Source organism: Bos javanicus, chromosome 14, assembly GCF_032452875.1.
Source record: "Bos javanicus breed banteng chromosome 14, ARS-OSU_banteng_1.0, whole genome shotgun sequence".
Taxonomy (NCBI): domain Eukaryota; kingdom Metazoa; phylum Chordata; class Mammalia; order Artiodactyla; family Bovidae; genus Bos; species Bos javanicus.
Window position 1 is genome coordinate 62,304,687 of NC_083881.1, and position 20,529 is coordinate 62,325,215.

Consider the following 20,529-nt stretch of genomic DNA (forward strand, 5'->3'; position numbering starts at 1 on the left):
AGAGTATTCTATGCATGTCAATAATAAATATAATATATGTTATAGATTTTTTTGCTTAAATTTCAATTCCTTCTAGAGGTTTTGGCAAATTTTTCTAGCCATGAGTGGCTAATCTCAAATTTGATTCTAGCCCACCTTTTCCAAACCCTGTCATTCTGGTCCTGGCCTGTGTTCACTGCTAGAATTTCACATTTATGTTTACCTCTTAAGGCCACCATGCTGCAACGCATTCCTATGCAGCTCCTCTAGTCTTGACTTTCCCTGGCCTTTATCCTGCTGGGCTTGATTTTGTTCACATACCCTCTGCATGGCCTCTGAAGACTTGTTATTAGGCACATCTTCATAAAAGCCCAATCTTCAGCCTTCAGACCTTTAAAGAATTGTTTCCCAACCTTTTACCAATCACGGAATACCAAGAAAATGAAATTTTTTGTTTTCCACTTCGACAAACTGGAATGGATATGGAGCCCCAGTGGGGGCTGCAGAGGGTGGGGCTTGGGACTCCAGTCACTTGAAGGTCAAGGGATCATGTCTTGGGACTGTGGGGTCTTCAGCTCTAGTAGAGCCTGCCTTGATCACACGGCTGTGAGGTTAATGTCTGTACTGGTTTCCCAGTTCTTTCTGTTCCTGCTTACCTCTTTGACTACACTGGGCTCTGCTGTCCACTTAGTTCAGCTTAGCCTCTAAGCCAACTCTGGCTTCACACTACCCACACCTTTTGTACTCTGAGTGTGGTCCTCAGACCACCAGAGTAGATGTCACCTGAGAGCTTGTTAGTCATGCAGAATCTCAGGTGACACTCAGACCTAATGAGCAGGAATCTGTATTCTTGTTCCTGCCCTTTAGGTCCCATACCTACGTGCATGTTAAGTCTCTTAGGTTGTGTTTGACTCTGTGCAACCCTATGGGCTCCTCTGTCCATGGGATTTTCCAGGCAAGAATACTGGAGTGGGTTGCCATACCCTCCTCTAGGAGTTCTTCCCAACCCAGGGATCAAATCTGTGCCTCTTATATCTTCTGCATTGGCAGGCGGGCTCTTTACCACTAGCCCCACCCCGGAAGCTCCTCACATACCTACAGTTTATTCTAATTGCCTTTCCCCATTTGTCTGTTGGTATGTTTATCTTCTCTAGAAAGAGAGCAATACTCTCTTTGAGAAAGAAGAATATTCAATAGGAAACAGGAATGTAAGTCTTCCTTTAAGAGATCAGTTTTAATAGGAAAACTCTGAAGGAGACCAGAGAAGGCAATGGCACCCTACTCCAGTACTCTTGCCTGGAAAACCCCATGGACGGAGAAGCCTGGTAGGCTGCAGTCCATGAGGTCGCTAGGAGTTGGACACAACTGAGCGACTTCACTTTGACTTTTCACTTTCATGCATTGGAGAAGGAAATGGCAACCCACTCCAGTATTCTTGCCTGGAGAATCCCAGGGACAGGGGAGCCTAGTGGGCTGCCGTCTATGGGGTCACAGAGAGTCGGACACGACTGAAGCGACTTAGCAGCAGCAGAAGGAGACACTCAAATTATTTATTCTGGCACCACTTGTAAGTTGCTTTCTTTTCTGTCTGCTGATAAGAAGAACCAAAGGAGCTAGTATATTTTTGACCTTCAAAAGCTAAGTATTTACTCACTGAACAGACGGAGGCAAGGTCTTGAATGAACTTGGTTTTACTACTCTAGGTGGTAAAGTTCTTTGCCCTTTAGTGTAAGGACTCTCTTGATGTCAGATTTTTAGTCATCTGATCTGTAAACTTACCATATGTGTATGCCCCTCAGGAACCATGAAGTATGTTTCAGATAATTATGAGAAGTCACAAAACTCAACTGGTGTAGGAGGTAATAATGGTTAACTATGCTTGGTAGTCAATTCAGATATAATTGAACTTAAAATAAACCTTCCCGAGAGTTTTAAATTTTGTTCTTGCCAAAAGCTAAGTTCCCTGTTCTAACACTCTAAAAACCATGTTCTAATTTCTGGTATGTGAAATACTAGTCCTCTGTCTTCCCTTCTGTAGTGGTTAAAATAAAATCAAAACACAAGGCAAAGCTCGGTTTATTCTTTACTTCTACATGCTCAGCACACTTATCCCATTATCTCTGGCAGGAAAAAATATGTTTGAGATGGAGCATTGTTAAGAAGACTGTCCCTCTTGCCACTGAACAGATGCTTAATTTATTATATCTTGCTGTTTCCCTTTATAGGGGCTTCCCTGGTGGTTCAGAGGTTAAAGCATCTGCCTGCAATGCAGGAGATCTGGGTTCGATCCCTCGGTCGGGAAGATTCCCCTGGAGAAGGAAATGGCAACCCACTCCAGTATTCTTGCCTGGAGAATCCCATGGACGGAGGAGCCTGGTGGGCTACACAGTCCATGGGGTTGCAAAGAGTCGGACCCGACTGAGTGACTTCACTTTTCCCTTTATAAACTTTCTTCTCTGTTCAGAACCACTGTTTTAGAGCCAAATTCTGCTATGACTGATAGAAATGATGTTTATGGCTAAAGAAATGACATGTTATTTTTAAATATTCTATGACTAACCTCGCCCTCCTAGGTGACTTGTATTACTCTGTAAGGGGGATTCTATAGATAAGTACCGGGATGCTGTTGAATGAGGACACGTGACCTTAGGGCTAGCATGGCCATTTCGAAGGAAACCAGATGTGGAGCTGAGCCTGGGTTGGACATGCCTGTATTGCATGGAAAGTCAGTGTCACGAGCCCTCCATCTGAAACCTTTGTCAGTCTCTTTTAAAAAGTCGGGGCATCTATTGCTCCTTAAGGTTTTGGACTTCCATTGTTGCTGAGATATGAGTGGTTATGGACACAGTGGTTCTTTTTTCCTCCCTTCTTTGTAAGTAATATAGCATAGTGGGAAAGAGAAGGAGTTTGGGCCAAATGTCTGGCTTGAGATCGTAGCTCAGATACTTAGGTGGGTGATACTGGGATTATTATTCAACCTCTGTGCCTCATGTGTTAAATGAAATAAAAGCAAGGCTGCTGTGAGGATTAAATAAGGTAATACATGTAAAGACTGAGAACTCTGCCAGGCATTACTGAGAGCCCAGTTAGTATTTTTTCTTTTTCTCCCTTTCTTCTGCCTCTCTCCTCCTATTTCTTGGCACATGGATATCGATCAATATATTGTTAAAGTACAGTTGATTTACAATATTATATTAATTTCAGGTGTAACACCTCAGGGATTCGATATTTTTATAGATTATATTTCATTTATAGTTATTACAAAATAGTAACTATATAATATATGTATATATTGTGCTGTACAATAGATCCCTGTAGCTTATCTATTTTATATATAGTAGCTTGTACCTCTTAATCTTTGATCCCTCTCTTTGCTCCTCGTCCCTTGCCTCTCTCCATGGGTAACCACTAATTTGTTCTCTCTGTGGGTGAGTCTGATTCTGTTTTGGTACATCCATTTGTTTAATTTTTTAGATTCCACATATAAGTGATATCACAATAATTTTCTTTCTTTGACTTATTTCACTGAGCATAACACCCTCCAGGTCCATCCAGGCACATGGATATTTTAAGAGTGGAAATGAGTATACTACCCAAAGCAATTTATAGATTCAATGCAATCCCTATCAAGCTACCAACGGTATTCTTCACAGAGCTAGAACAAATAATTTCACAATTTGTATGGAAATACAAAAAACCTCGAATAGCCAAAGCTATCCTGAGAAAGAAGAATGGAACTAGAGGAATCAACCTACCTGACTTCAGGCTCTACTACAAAGCCACAGTTATCAAGACAGTATGGTACTGGCACAAAGACAGAAATATAGATCAATGGAACAAAATAGAAAGCCCAGACATAAATCCACGCACATATGGACACCTTATCTTTGACAAAGGAGGCAAGAATATACAATGGATTAAAGACAATCTCTTTAACAAGTGGTGCTGGGAAATCTGGTCAACCACTTGTAAAAGAATGAAACTAGAACACTTTCTAACACCATACACAAAAATAAACTCAAAATGGATTAAAGATCTAAAAGTAAGACCAGAAACTATAAAACTCCTAGAGGAGAACATAGGCAAAACACTCTCCGACATACATCACAGCAGGATCCTCTATGACCCACCTCCCAGAATATTGGAAATAAAAGCAAAAATAAACAAATGGGACCTAATTAAACTTAAAAGCTTCTACACAACAAAGGAAACTATTAGCAAGGTGAAAAGGCAGCCTTCAGAATGGGAGAAAATAATAGCAAATGAAGCAACTGACAAAGAACTAATCTCAAAAATATACCAGCAACTCCTACAGCTCAACTCCAGAAAAATAAATGACCCAATCAAAAAATGGGCCAAAGAACTAAATAGACATTTCTCCAAAGAAGACATACAGATGGCTAACAAACACATGAAAAGATGCTCAACATCACTCATTATCAGAGAAATGCAAATCAAAACCACTATGAGGTACCATTTCACGCCAGTCAGAATGGCTGCGATCCAAAAGTCTACAAGCAGTAAATGCTGGAGAGGGTGTGGAGAAAAGGGAACCCTCTTACACTGTTGGTGGGAATGCAAACTAGTACAGCCACTATGGAGAACAGTGTGGAGATTCCTTAAAAAACTGGAAATAGAACTGCCTTATGATCCAGCAATCCCACTGCTGGGTATACACACTGAGGAAACCAGAAGGGAAAGAGACACGTGTACCCCAGTGTTCATCGCAGCACTGTTTATAATAGCCAGGACATGGAAGCAACCTAGATGTCCATCAGCAGATGAATGGATAAGAAAGCAGTGGTACATATACACAGTGGAGTATTACTCAGCCATTAAAAATAATACATTTGAATCAGTTCTAATGAGGTGGATGAAACTGGAGCCTATTATACAGAGTGAAGTAAGCCAGAAAGAAAAACACCAATACAGTATACTAATGCATATATATGGAATTTAGAAAGATGGTAACAATAACCCTGTGTACAAGACAGCAAAAGAGACACTGATGTATAGAACAGTCTTATGGTCTCTGTTGGAGAGTGAGAGGGTGGGAAGATTTGGGAGAATGGCATTGAAGCATGTATAATATCATGTATGAAACGAGTCACCAGTCCACGTTCGATGCATGATACTGGATGCTTGGGGCTGGTGCACTGGGACGACCCAGAGGGATGGTATGGGAAAGGAGGAGGGAGGAGGGTTCAGGATGGGGAACACATGTATACCTGTGGCAGATTCATTTCAATATTTGGCAAAACTAACACAATATTGTAAAGTTTAAAAATAAAATTAAAAAAAAAAAGAGTGGAGAAGATTCGGGGTTGGAAGTGCAAGAGGAAGAAAGGAGAATAACCAGTGTATGTAAGCATATATTTTAATAATAGCAATATGAAAGTAAAAATAACATAAGACAAGAAAGTCAAAGTTGAGAGAGTGTCTGAAGGAATGGGCCACTGGACCTGGTTGGATTGGGAAAGTTACAGAGATAGAAAGAATCTATCGCAGTAGGAGGTAAAGAAGAGACCCAGTCTGTGGAAGCCTTAGTGACGAGAAAGTTGGTGAAATGGGAGTGAGACATGGAGGGAACTGGAAGGATCAACCAGTATGCTTAGGGAGGAAGAGATGGAACGTAGGATTTACAAGATGCTGTCAGAATGGAGAGCCCAGCCGTAAGATGGCGGAAGTGGTGAGAATCGAAGGATCTGTGAAGCCAGGATATCGGATGGGTATTTTGCTCAGATTTTGATGGAATCGAGGATAATAACAGCACCGAATTGCAGAGCAGAAGTTTGGCATCTGACATCGTCCTCAAGAAATGAAGGGATGGAAAAAGAGGTCTGATGTCAGTGAAAAGGAGAGAAGGAGACAGGTATAGCCTGTGTGTGAAGAAGGCTATACTTACATTACTATTAATTGCTTCTCCTGTTACTACTGGACGAGTGTGCTACTGTTATACCCAGGCCAACTCTCAGAAAATAGTATGTGTTTTGTGGTCCGAAAGTATTAGTGGGGGAGCTAGGAGAATTTTAATGTGCCCCTTCTGGCTGGGTAGTTCCACTGTCCTCGGGCAGTTCACAGTAAGCTCCAGCCACGTTGAGCTTGCTTTTCTTAAATGTTAGCTGTTTGTTTCCCATTTTTCAAAGTCACAAACAATTCTGTGCCAAACTTCTTCACATGTAACTGACATTTGTTACCAGGCTCTCTGTGGTGGTTAGACCCTAGGATAACACCCATAATCTGCAGTCCTGGTGTTTGTCCTGGTATTAACTCTGGTACTTATTTACAGCTTTGTGTAATTTCCTCACCTTGAGTATAAGCAGGGCCTGTGACTTACTTCCAACCAACAGGATATGATAATGGTGATGGGATGTTATTATGTCGTGTGTGTCATCTTGCTAGCTTACTCATTCTAGAGACTTTGTCCCTGGCTGGATTTGAAAGAGTAAGTGGCTGTGTTTGGAGGTCCATGTGGCATAGAGCTACAGAAGTCTTTCATTCGAAAGCCAAGAGACTCTTCTCCAGTTGAGCCTCTGGATGAAAATTGTCTGACTGGCTCCTTGATTAAAATCTTGCAGAGGACCCAGACAAACCTTGCTTAGACTCTCAACCCACAGAAACTGAGATAAGAGATATGTATTGTTGTAAGCTGCACAGTTTGTGGTAATTTGTCAGGCAGCAGTAGAAAACTAATATTCTCTGTAATAAATACTTGGCAGATATTATCTCAATTGATTTTTGCAACAGCCTTAGGAAGTTTATGATATTATTCCAGTGTTTATAAATGAGGATTTTAAGGTTCAGAGAAGTTGAGAAATATTCCCAGAGCCACAAAGCAGGTGATGAGTAGGAACTAAAAAAAAAAAGCCAGATCTTATGACTTTTTTTTTTTTTTTTACAATTGGAGTACAATTGCTTTACAATGTCATATTTTTCTGCTGTACAACAGTGTGGATCAGCTATGCTGTACTGTGCTTACTTGCTCAGTTGTGTCTGACTCTTTGTGACCCCAGGACTGTATGGCCTGCCAGGCTCCATGCCTCTGTCGATGGGGATTCTCCATGCAAAAATAAGAAGTGGGTTGCCATGCCCTCCTCCAGGGGATCTTCCTGACTGGGGAGTCAAACCAGGGACCTCCTGCATTGCAGCTGACTTCTTACCCAGCTGAACTACCAGGGATGCCCGTGAATCAGCTCCATGTAGTATATATATCTCCTCCCTCTGGAGCCTTCTCCCCTCATACCCCAGCCCTCTAGGCCATGACAGAGCACAGAGCTGAGCTCCCTGTGCTATACAGCAGCTTCCCAATCCTGAGCCCATGGTCTGAACCTACCTTTAATAACATTTCTAGATTCTTGGTTGTGGAGACATAGCTCTGACCTTTCAAAAAGTGATTTTCTTTATTTTAAATCAGTTTACAGTTTTACCAACAGTGGATAAGGGAAACTATTTCTCAACGTTCTTACCTGTATTGGCTGTATATTTTTAAAGTGATAAATGTACAAGTAAGTAAAATCACAATTTCTAAAATTTGTTCTTCTTTGAATATGCCTTCAGATATTTTTTTTCTAGCTGTATTTCCTCTTTAATGAGCAGTCCATGTTTAGGTAATACTCTCTTGGGGTATTATGGTAAGAGAGGGGAACTAGTGAGGGATGTGTCTCCAGTTTTTGTCTTTTCAAGTAAGAAATAAGTTTTAAATTATATTAAACTCTTAGTGAAATGACCACACAGAGAACTGACATAGAATGGCGTTTTGAAGCCTAAATGACCTATCCATTTGTGGACTATATCCTGATTATACACCCCTGACTATCAAGGCACCTAAGAAGAATTCATTCCTATCTCAAGAAGGGAAATACTCATATGTCTATGAATCTTAGTCACTTATTTTTTTAAAGCCAATTTATTTGTTTATTTTTAATATAGGTAACCATTTTTCTTATTTTGGCCAAGCTGTGTGGCATGTGGGATCTTAGTTCCCCAACCAGGGATCAAACCCCCATCCCCTTCATTGCAAGGTGGATTCTTAACCAGTGGACTACCAGGGAAGTCCTGTTAGTCACTTACTAGTGTATATTTTCTGTGTGCTTGGGTGAATGAACTCTGGAGCTCTGCAATTAATTTTTCTTCACTGTGACTTTCTGAAAAACACCATCCCACAAGTTGTGCTTCACCCAGTACCGTTGGCATGTGCAAATAAAATAGCTTAATGGCAATTAAATTAAGAAGGTAACTTTTTTTTTTTTGATGAATTTCAATCTGTCTTTTCCCTTGAGGGAACCCTACAAAGTTAAAAGTTTTGCAAGTGTGTCCAAGGAGGAAATACTAAATACCAATTTCTGTGGTAATTTTTTCCATTGCATTATTATTAGTGAGCAGATGCTTTCTCTTTCTGAACAAGGACAAAGAAATCATTTCAGTTCATGAAATCACAAATTTCAGACACTTGTTAATGAGAATGGAAATAGTTTGATTATGAAGACACTCATTTTTGTGGTGCAGCAACTGATGCTAAATATAATGGGAGAAACAATTAGGATTGTAATACACAGATTTTCCTAAACCCTTTTACACAGAGCATTCAGTCATTAGCCAGTTAATTAATGGCTAATTAATGGTTGCTGGAAAGATTTATCACGAATTTTGAGAGTTTAGTCAATTTCTAATTTGCGTTAGTTTCTGGGGTACTGCATGGTGATTCAGGTATGTTCTTTTTCACATTGTTTTTCCACTTTTGTTCATTCTAAGGTGCTGAATATAATTTCCTGTGCTATCCAGCAGGAGCTTGCTGTTTTCTGTTTTGTATCTGTGGTGTGTATCTGCTAATCCCAAACTCCTAATTTACCCCTCCCCTTCCCTTTTCCTCTTTGGTGATCATAACTTATTTTTTCTGTGTCTGTTTATCTGTTTCTGTTTTATAAATAAGTTCATTTGTATCGTTTTCTTTTTAGATTGTATAATAAGTGATACACATAACACTTGTCTTTCTCTGACTTACTTCACTCAGTATGACAATCTCTAGGTCCATCCATGTTGCTGCAAATGGCATTATTTCATTCTTTTTTATGGCTGAACAGTATTCCATGGTGTGTGTGTGTGTGTGTGCGCGTGTGTGTGTGTATATGTACCACGTCTTCTTTATCTGTTCATGGACACATAGTGTCACAATATTTTTGAAATCAGAAGTCTAGCATTTGTAATTACAGTATGAACATATCTGTGAAAACAAACATGGGCTCCCCAGTGTGTGGAATGTCTCCTGATGGAGCTATCTCCATACCTCTCTAACTCTTTCAATGGATTGGCTCTTCACAATGATGATGAAGATGAAGTTGATCATAATGATAGCTATACCTTATTAAGAGTTATCAAATCATGTGCCAGGAGTACTATCTTCTTTAATCTTCACCACAACTCTGTGAATAAGAGTTATTATTATCCTCATGTTATAGATGAGGAATCCAAGACTCAGAGAAATTAGGTTATTCAAGGTCACATGGATAATAAGTGTCCCACAAAGGATTCAGATTTAGGTATGCTTGACTCCAAAGACTTTACTAGACCAAGTCATGTAACTTCACCATCTTGTATTAGCTTTTGAGCTACTCAGCAGGACTGAATCTCACATCTTGATTCTAGGGACATAGCCAAGATAGGATCACAGACAAAGACCTTTTTATTATCCTCTGCCTTGTCAGGATCACTTTTCAGGCATTTCTCTGATACCTAAAGATACAGCATTGTTTGTAACTCTGTCAAAATCCTTATGACTTGGAGATACCCTGCTTTTATCCCAAGTATATGTGGATTTTTAGATACTAGAGGTGACTTTCCATGACTCAAATGGTCCTCTTACTTGGAAAGATGATAAATTACCTAGCTATGAACCTGGTAAACCTACTTGGAAAGTTTATCCCAGGACCGCGCACCTCTCAATGATTAGAAGAATGGCTGCTTTCTCTGCCTCCGAAGCCCACCATGGCAAAGGTCCATGGTGGTCGCTTGAAGAACTCCCAAGCCAAAGGAGGACTTTCCGGTGTTAGACATGGAGCTGACTTTCTAGCTAGGCCTCTCCTTCTTTCTCCTCTTTTCCTCCCTCCCTCCTTTTCTCTTTTTTTCTCCCTCCCTTTATGTTTTTAAGAATTAGGGAGATGTTACAGGAAAAATATGTATATCTAACTAACTTTTCCCCTTATAGTTCAAATTTTGAGATTCAAATTTTCTGATGATTAGAAATAAAAATATATTTATCACATGTTAAGACAATAAAAGAAAGCTCTTTTAGGAGAAAAATCATAGGCTATCTACCACACATCCAAAAAAAAGTGGTGTCTTTAGAGTAAATGTCTGTATTGTTCATTTTTAAATCTCAGGAATAAAGATCATTATGGTTATAGGCCTACTTTGATTGGATTTCTGAATATATGGACCAGTCTTTAAGGAGCAAAAGAAGCCACCTTATTGTGGTAGACTATATTACTGTTTATAATTTTGGTGCTCCTCTGTGTGGTATCTTTGTCAATGGGAAGATTATATGTCCCTGGCCTGTTGAACTCAGCAGTGGCCGTGAGATTTGCTTTGGCCTATCTAGCACGGGCCTCTTTTGAGCAGAGGCTGTGAGAGACAGCATGTGTGGTTCAGTTCCACAGTGAGACTTCCCCATTAGACTGAGTCCAAAGTTCTATTAATTGGGTCAAAACTATGGCTGACCCTCACTTGACAAGTAGAATAAGGGAGAAACAAGGTGGCTTGTTGTTGTAAGCCACCGAGGTGTTTTGAGCTGTTTACTGCCCTGGTATAATCTCCCCTGTCATCACTGATACACACCCGCTCTCATTTGCCACTGCAAAACTCTCTAGGGAAGAGGCAGCCACAAAATAAATTTCTAGTGATGATAAACAGTAGACTTCGAATTTAATATAATAAAACCCATATGGAATACAAATTCTCAACATTCTTTTCTCTCTTGCTGGCTAGAACCAAGCGTTCCTTTCCATGTTGGGATATTTCTGAAAACCCTTCAGGCTAGTCTCTGGGATGCCTGTATTTCTTAGTGTAGACTACCCATAATGAATTGCCATTGATTAGATGGCTTGAACAACATTAATGGATGCCTAGCATGTCAAGGAAGAGCAGGTACAGGTGGCTGTGAAAATTTTAGTCATTATGCGAGAGCCAGTTTTGACCCCTGGGTCGGGAAGATCCTCTGGAGAAGGGAATGGCAACCCACTCCAGTACTCTTGCTTGGAAAATTCTTTGGACGGAGGACCATCTCACATAGTTACTATGCATAACATTTCCCTTTAAAAAAGCAACAAAGTTGCCTAACTTTGAAATGAAAGTCTAATTGTACCTAGTACTAACCTAAAATTAAAGTAATTCCTTGTTTTCTTTTCCACTGTGTTTGCTTTGTTAGACTGAGTGCAAGTTTCAGATCTTATATTGGGTTCCCTTGGAAACAGATTCTGAGACAAGGAGTTGCACGCAAGGGATTTGGTGGGGGTTGTCTTGGGACACATACTTGTAAGCACATGAGGAAGGCAGGACTGTTTAGAGTCAGAAGCTAACCAGCAATGTGGTTACAGTTCTTTCTTTGCTGATTCCTGGAGGTGGGAAGGCCCTTCATAACTGTCTCTCATGGAGGCAAAGGCTCTGGCCTTCGTACCTGCATCAACCAGTCATGGCTGAGGGCTGCCCTCTGGGCAGCGGCATAGCCTTGAGCAAGGCAGAGCAAGCTTTGTCCCTGTGGCTGGGGACAGTGTTCGGTGACAGCCACAACAGGGAGTTGCCTGTGGCTGGTAGTAGCAGATGGGGGAATGAGTGCAGAGGTGCTTGGGGGAATGGCCCCCAAGAGGAGATCTTGGTGGGACACTGTTGAACCCATGGCAGCCAGTGCTTGCACTGTTCCTATTGACTTGCTTCTTACAGTAAGTTTGCCCCACTTCAAAGCAGCTTTCATGGCATTCTGGTTGGCCTTGTGTTCCGGGGAGTGGGGATAAGTGGAGCTACTCCCCATTTCATCCTTTGGTCTCCTGAACCCGTGAATTCTACCACCTGAGACATGGCTTCATACAGCGGTCATTGATTGGGGATGGCACCCAACCCTTTTCGGTTTATTATCTTTAAATCAGTGCCTCAGCTGCGTCTTTACGAGACCCTCCTGCCACTTGGGCTGATGGCTTCTGGTGGCGTGCAGTGTGGTGAGACCGATGGGTGCCACCCACGGTCATGTTCCCATTGTTCTACCTTCTTTCCGGAAGGGTCTGTCCGTCATTCTGAGGCAATATTATGTGGCATTTTAACGCTCTGGTGGATCAAATCCTTGGCAAGTCCTTGGCTGGTGATTCTGGGCCATGGCTCTGCAGGAAACAAGGACAAACTTGTGTCTGAAATAGTCCATCAATACAACTCGCTGCCTCTCTCCAAGGGGGGAATAGTTGTTCTCTGTGAGAGATAGTTTCTGTTCAAGGGCTTTAGCTGTGCTGCTGGCTGGTTGGACACTGAGCTCTGGTGAGTGGAAGTCCATGCTTCTGGCATAATCTCTCCTGGCCAGCAGGACTGTCATTCACGAGTCCATTGTGTCAGCACTGGGATGGGTGATGCTGGAGGCTGGCTGATGACCCTTGGCCCATCATTCTGTCTGACTGTTTAGTTCCTTTCCCACTGTGGACGGTCTCTGTCATGTATCAGCATAAGCTACACTGATACATTTTTCCATTCCCACAAGCCCATATGTCTCTTTCTGAGCTCTTCTGACCCTGCTATTCTAATTGTTCTCTTTCAAGTTTCCTGACCAGCCAAACTGCGGCCACTCCCGATGAGTTTGTACATGTTCTTACACCAGATCTCTTCTCTATCCACACACAGTGGGCAACCGGGCACACTGTTTGGAATGCTGTGCCATGAGAGGGCTTCCCTGTCCTCAGAGCCATTGCGAAGTGGTGTCATAAGTCAGCAGCAGACTCACGTCAACATGTCAAGCTGTGTTAGCCCACTCAGTTTTGCCGTAATGAATGACCACAAACTGGGTCGCTCAAACAACAGAAACTTAGTTTTCACAGTTTTGGAGGCTGAAAGTCAGAGACCAGGGTGCCAGCATCGTCAGGTTCAGGTGAAGGCTCTCTGGCTTGCAGACAGTTGCTTTCCTGCTTTGTCACAGGGTGGAGAGAAAGAGAGGAAGTAAGATGTCTGGTGTCTCTTCTTTTAATGGCCCCAGTCCCATCATGGGGGCCCTACCTTCGTGCACATATGCATGCTAAGTCTCTTTAGTCATGTCCGACTCTTTGTGACCCCGTGGACTGTAGCTCACTAGGCTCCTCTGTCTATGGGATTCTCTAGGCAAGAATTACTGGAGTGGGTTGCTATGTCCTCCTCCAGGGGATCTACCCAACCCAGGGATTGAACCTTTGTCTCTTACATCTCCTGCATTGGCAGGAAGATTCTTTACCTTCCTGTACTACCTTACCACTAGTGCTAGCTGGGAAGCCCTTCATGATATCCTCTAAATCTAGTTACTTCTTGGGAATTCCCTGGTGGTCCAGTAGGTAAGAATCTGCCTTGCAGTGCAGGGGATACAAGTTCAATCCCTGGTAGAGGAACTAAGATCCCACCCACATGCTATGGAACAACCGAGCCCATACACCCCAACGACTGAGCCCATGCGCCACGACTAGTCTTCACATCACAACTAGGACCCAAGGCAGCCAAATAAATTAAACAACAAATAACTCAACAGATCTAGTTACTCCTCCAAGGACTCATCTCTAAATATCATCACACTGGGGCCTGAATATATAAATTTGGGGGAGGAACAATTCAGTCCATAGCACCAGCCAACCCACCCAAGAACCAAGACTAGCCTATTTCCCTCCCCTTTCACCTGGTAACACGGCTCCCCTCTTCCTCCATCTAGCCATAAACATGAACTGAAGTAGAGGGACTCAGGGCCTTCTGCTTCTGCCATTTCCTTGTAGCCTCAGGCTCTGGTTTGCCTGATCTTTCCCCCTTAGGATGCACCGCTCACCTTTGACAGAACCTGTTTCATGAGAGGCAGCTCTGGCTGTGTGCTCACTTGCTGTTCCATGCTCCAACTCTACTAAGATAAGATACTCTGACCCACTTAAGGCCTAATAGCAGCAAGTAGCTGCTTTTGAATTGTGCGTAGTGCATGTATTACCCATAATGATGACAAATGACTTTTCTAAAAGTAATTTAATGATTCAGAAAACAGCTTCCCATTACCGTCAAGATAAAATCTTCACTCCCTCTGCCCAGAGAATCCAAGATCCTCAAAGACCCAGCTCCTGCCAACTCTGGGTCCTCGTCACACTCACACATGCAGATGTTAGGCTGTGTTCTAGCCCTACAATTTCCACCAAATCCACACACTTATGAGTCAGGGTGGCTGGCAGGAAATAGATGAGACACGCAAGAGCAATAATTGAAGAGTTTACTGGACTATTTACAAAGGTGCAGACAGGGCGAGGGGAAACAAGAATGGAAGGTCATTACACTTCTAGGGCTGCAGGGGCCAATGTGAGGGAGCTGTTCCCAGGACCTAGATGAGCTGGGTCATCTCTGGGCTAGAGCTGTGGCCTCGCTGCTGCTAGGCAGGGAGGGAGCTGGGGGCCAAAGATGGGAACTGTCTCCCACTTCCCTCCATCCCGCACCTGGTGTATCCTGTTTGGCTGAACTCAGTTAGAGGCCAGCAGGCAGGGGAGCTCTGAAGGTGCACTCTGCAGAGGCCAGTCTCAGGCAGAGAGCAAGATAGACAGGGGTAGAGTGGCTCTGGAGAGGCAAACAATATGAGTATACCCATTGCAGCTTCATCAATGAGCCCCTGTGCTTACTTGCTTTTCCTTCTGCTTGAAGGGCTTGCATGGGGACTTCCCTGGCGGTCCAGTGGCTAAGACTCTGTGCTCCCAATGCAGGGGGTATGGGTTTGGTTCCTCATCAGGAAACTAGATCCCAAATGCTGCAACTAAGAGTTTGCATGCCACAACTAAGACCCTGTGCAGCCAAATAAATAAGTAACTAAATATTTTTTTTAAAAAAGAAAGGGAAACAAGAAAGGCTGACCCCATCCCTTTTCCTGTGCCTTGTTCACATAATAACTCATTCTCAACCATCAAGACACACGTCCTACCTTTCAATTCAAATAGTATCCTGTGTAGATTTCAATCTCACATGAAACACATTGCATTGTAATTGTTTATTACCCATCTGTCTCCCTGATCAACCTAGGCGTTCATCCAGCACAGCAGCTGGACCTTTTGTATCTTTCTAATCTTAGAACCCAGCACTGGGCCTGCACCTAGGGGGTGCTCAACAGTTATATATTGATGAGTCTCTTTATATTCCTGAAAGTAGAAGGCCCTTTCTTCTTCAGCTCTTTTAAGAGTAAACTGGAATATCTTCGTTACTTAAGAGGAACAACAATCCCTTGATTTCCATATTGTTATAAAGTTTTAAAAACTGTTTCCTAGTCAGGGAACAAAGCCACTCACCCAGCATCCCTTCACTAGTGATGGCTAAGGAGCGGGTAGAAGCCAGGTCTTCTGCCTCTAGTTCGTTGCTCTTTGCTCTTACCACTATGCTCGCGCTCAGTCACTTCGGTAGTGTCCCCCGTATGCCCCATGGATGGTACCCCACCAGTCTCCTCTGTCCATGGAATCCCATCACTAGATGTCCTCATGTGAAAGTGAGGGCATCGGGTGGCTCTGTGGAGGTAGTTCACATAATTTTAACAGGGGCCAATCTCAGAGGGACAATTTGAAATGAATGAGGTTAAATGCCTGGTTGAAGAAAATAGCCCCTTAAAATATTTTTTTGCTTTCAGAACTTTGCTGTGACATTAAGAATTAAACCCCAGGAAAGGGAATATCCAATTAGATGGACCAGTTTTTTTTTTTCTTTCTCTTTTTATTTATAAAGTAAAAACATATTTGTTGGCTACAATGTAAGCTGCTGGAGGTCAAGAGGCACGTCTCCTTTACGTTTGTCTTCTGTCAGCCTTACATCAATGTGTCAGAAAAACGGCACATCATACAGAACAACCAGATGAGGCCAGCCTGACATTGCTTTGTGCGATCCCTGAGATGCTTGCTTTGGTTCACTGCACACTTGGAGTGGAGGAGGGTGGAGTGGAATGCAGTGGCCACCAGCGACTTGATGCCTAGCATCCATCTCTCCTTCTGACAAAACCGTCCTGGATTTCTCGCAGGAAATTGCCTCTCCTCTTCCCAGCTGTGTAGTTTGGATGGCACTGACTTCAAAGCCCAGCTGGAGAGGTGGGCTGATTGGCTAGTTAGCAGATCACACGCTCTTGGTTACAGTGATCAGTTCAGAAATGAGCCAACGCTGTGCATTGACACAGTCACTAAGGATCCCGGGGAAAAGGCTTACTCTCTTCTCATTGGATGTGAAAAAAGAAGGATGTGGTTGCTGGAACTGCTGCAGCCATCTGTGACCACCTAGGTCAAGGAGGTGGAGACCGAAATGGAGAGCATCGTTTGAGTCTTAGATCAGGTTGCTCCTGAACCACGTGCTCAAGTGAGCCTGCCGTCTTAGTGTTTTTAGTGTGGTAAATGGTACGTTGACTGAAGCAGTGTTTGTGGTTGAAAAGGAAAGGAGAGTTTCCTGTGGCTTTGTAGGTTAAGCCAGGGAAATGGCTGGCTGTGGATGAGGTCATACAGCAGGATAACTCAGGGAGATTTGCAAACCACTCTTGCTTTCCTTCTGTACCGGGATCTATTCTAGAATCACTTGGAGTATCTGTGTGTGTGTATAACATTTAAAAGCCTGCCCCAGGGATTCTGATGCAAACTAGTCCAATTGCTGGACCCTTTCGACTAAGAGTAGGTCTGATTTGACCGCTTGTATCCCTACCCTGAACATAATGCCTTCACAGCTCTCTGGGATCAGCATGTAATTGACATCCCAACAAGAACCCTAGCTTGCTAACTTTATTAGGGATATTGGACTTCCCTGGTGGCTCAGACAGTAAAGAATCTGCCTGCAATGCAGGAGACCCAAGTTTGATCCCTGAATTGGGAAGATCCCCTGGGGGAGGAAACGGCAACCCACTCCAGTAGTCTTTGCTGGAGAAGTCCATGGACAGAGGAGACTGGTGGGCTACAGTCCATGGGGCCACAAAGACTGAGCGACTAACACACGCACGTTGAACATTCCACTCTCTCCTGGACCTTGGGCAGCGCTAAGTCGCTTCCTTCTCTCGGGGACAGCCACCCCATTGTCCCTCACTTGCTTTTTATCCCCATCTTTCCTCTTAGAACCTTACTCAGGTTTATCTTTTAGGTCCTAGAATTCATCTAGCCACAGAACTAGGAATTAAAGGTGTGAATTCGCAATACAGCTACTGACAAGGAGTGATTACAAGGATGCAGAAACACAAAAGAATAGATATTTAAAGCAACGAGTGGGAAGTGAACACTAGGAAATAGGGCTTTGAAGCCTGGAGGTTTGGCCTCTTCCTGCCTCCTCCCAGAGATGCCATACCACTTCTCTCTTTTTTCTTTCTTGCTACAAATAATACTTGATTAAAATTTTTGTAACGCAGTTTCGCATGATGAAAAGCCAATTAATTCTCCTTGTGCTCAGCTGACCCATCAGAAGCAAAAAACTGTTTCAAGGAACAGAGGAAGGGATACGTTCTCATACCACAAAAGTGAAAGCAGGGTGAATCAGAAAACAAAATCATGAACACAGCATCCTCTGTTGAAAATGCACAATTAAGTAGTCAAGTTCTTTTTTTTTTTTAATTAATTTTTATTGGAGAAGAGTTGCTTTACAATGTGTTAGTTTCTACTGTACAGCAAGGTGAATCCATTATATATATATCTCCTCTCATTTTTGGATTTCCTTCCCATTTAAGTCACCACGGAGCACTGATGAGAGACCCTGTGCTGTATAGTAGCTATCTATTAGCTCTCTATTTTACACACAGTATCAGCAGTGTGTATAAGTCAACCCTAAGGTTCTTGATAGAGAACTGCTTGCAGGCTGCCTCTCACATATTAGACGTGGTGGTAGCTGCTGGGAGAACTTTGTGCAGTGGAAGAAAGAGAGGGGAGGACATTGAAAGAAGAGAGAAAAGTGATCACAGAGAATCTCTTCTCAGCTTCTCTGGATAGAAAGTCTCTGAAGCTCCAGAACATCTCATTGCCATTTTAGAAAGAGACTCCACAATAGTCTCTAAGGTGACCTAGCAGGACGTTTGACTTGACTCCATCTGTGAACATTGTCGTTAGGTATCCTGGACAATGGTAGATACTCGTAGGCCTTGCTGAAGCGCCTTCCGTTGGGAGAGCTGCCAGGTGGGCCATGATTGCTGTGAGTACCTTGGAAAGTGGAGGAGGTCCTGCCAAGCTGCAGGGTTTGTCCTCGGAGCTTCCCCCAGAGCTTGGGTAGCAGCAGCAAACTCAAGCAGTGGGCATGACTGAACACCATAGATGAAGTAACAAAAATGACACAAGGCAAAAATGCTTTAGCAAAGTCCTTTGACTAGAGTTAGTTTCATTGATATTTCTTGCCTCAGTCTTCTCTGCTAGATCCCCTGATGGTTTAGCAACCACTCCAAAAGCCAACTTAAGGCATGGGCCATTGCCAGAGGGTGGATCTGCACTGATAGGACCAACTGTTAGCTTCTTTTCCATTAATTATAATGGATGGTTGCAGGAGGTGGGGAAGCTATCAGGCAATTTATGCCATCTGTGCACATTTGGGAAAAGAATATCCAGATACACTTAATCCCTGAAGTATACTGGTCATAGTTTTAATAGTGCTTTTTGCATCATATTGCATTTAGCTTGTGTATTAAGATATAGAGTACCAAAATACAAGTCCCTTCAAAGTTGAAATTATGTTTCATTCTTCTGTCCTTTTATTTTAATCTTCAAGTGATTTTATTTCTTTTTTGTGTTATTTGTACTTCCTTTCTAAAATGAGCCTATATTAGATATATCTTTTTTAAAAAGTAAAATAAATAAAAATATTATAAATATTATTATAATATATTATAATAAATATAATTATAATATATATAATATACAATATTATATATATTATAATATTATAATATAATAATAACAAATATTATTTATTTACTTGACTGCATATCATTCATTCCATTCCATAAAATTCACCCTTTTAAAGTGCACAGTTTAGGGATTTTGTAGGTAGTTTTGAATAATCTTCATTATCCAATTTCAGAAATATTTCTGTCATCCCTCAAAAGAAGCCCTGCGCCCATTAACAATCACTCCACAACCCCCTTCCCCTGTAAGCCTCTGGCAACTACTGATTTGCTCCATGTGACCCCATGATCAACTAGTCAAATTCACAGGTCTCTGTGAGTCAGACTATCCTGATTACTGCTTTGACTTGTTGTCCATCATGGTAACCATGTCCACCTTGCCTTTGGAGATTAAACGCCACCATTTTGCTGCCAGTATCCATCCTCCTGAAGCAGCTGTCTTGATAAAATAGTTGAATGGACTTTTGAAGACTCAATTGCAGTACCCAGTAGGTGACAATACCTTGTAGGGCTAGGAAAGGACCCCTAGGTTTCTGATTATGCTCTAAAGCCGTGTCCAATATATGAGACTGTCTCCTATAGCCAGGATTCATGAGTCTATCAAACGGTAGATATGTGAGTGGCTGGTAATCCACTAGCAGATTTTTTCTTCTCATCCCTGTGTCTTTAGGCTTTGCTGGTCTAGAGATGTAAATTTCAAAGGGAGGTATAGTTCTACCAAGAGACACAATGATTTCCTTGAACTGAAAGTTGACATGGTCACCTGGTCATTTTGGGGTCCCCATGTCTCCAGATCAGTAGGCAAAGAAGGATAATTGATTCTGATTACCATGGAGAAATTGAGCATTCATTACATGAGAGAGTTGAGAAAGGTTATGCCTGGAATCAGAAGAAGTTAAGGGTGTCTCTTTGTACTACCACTTCCGTAATCAAGGTCAATGGGAAACTAAAACAACCCATTCAGGCTAGATTGCTAATGCCTGACCCTTTAGTAAAGAAAGCCTGGGTCACCCCACCAGGTAAAGAACCATGTCCAGTTGAGGTGCTTGCTGAGGGCAAAGAGAATGTGGAATGGGAAGTTGAAGAACGTAGTTATAAATATTATGATTGGGTGACCAGTTGCAAGAATGAGGACTACTTATTTTAAGTATTTCTTCCTTAGTCTCTATGAATATGTTTGTATATATGTTAAGCAAATATATTTTTTCTTCCCTCTCTATCCCCTTATCATCAAACATAAGCTATATTAGTAAAAGTTAAATTTATATCACAATATTCAAGTTAAAGGAGTACATCAAGGTTGTATATTGTCACCCGGCTTATTTAACTTATATGCAGAGTACATCATGGGAAACATTGGGCTGGAGGAAGCACAAGCTGGAATCAAGATTGCCGGGAGAAATATCAATAACCTCAGATATGCAGATGACACCACCCTTATGGCAGAAAGTGAAGAAGAACTAAAGAGCCTCTTGATGAAAGTGAAAGAGAAG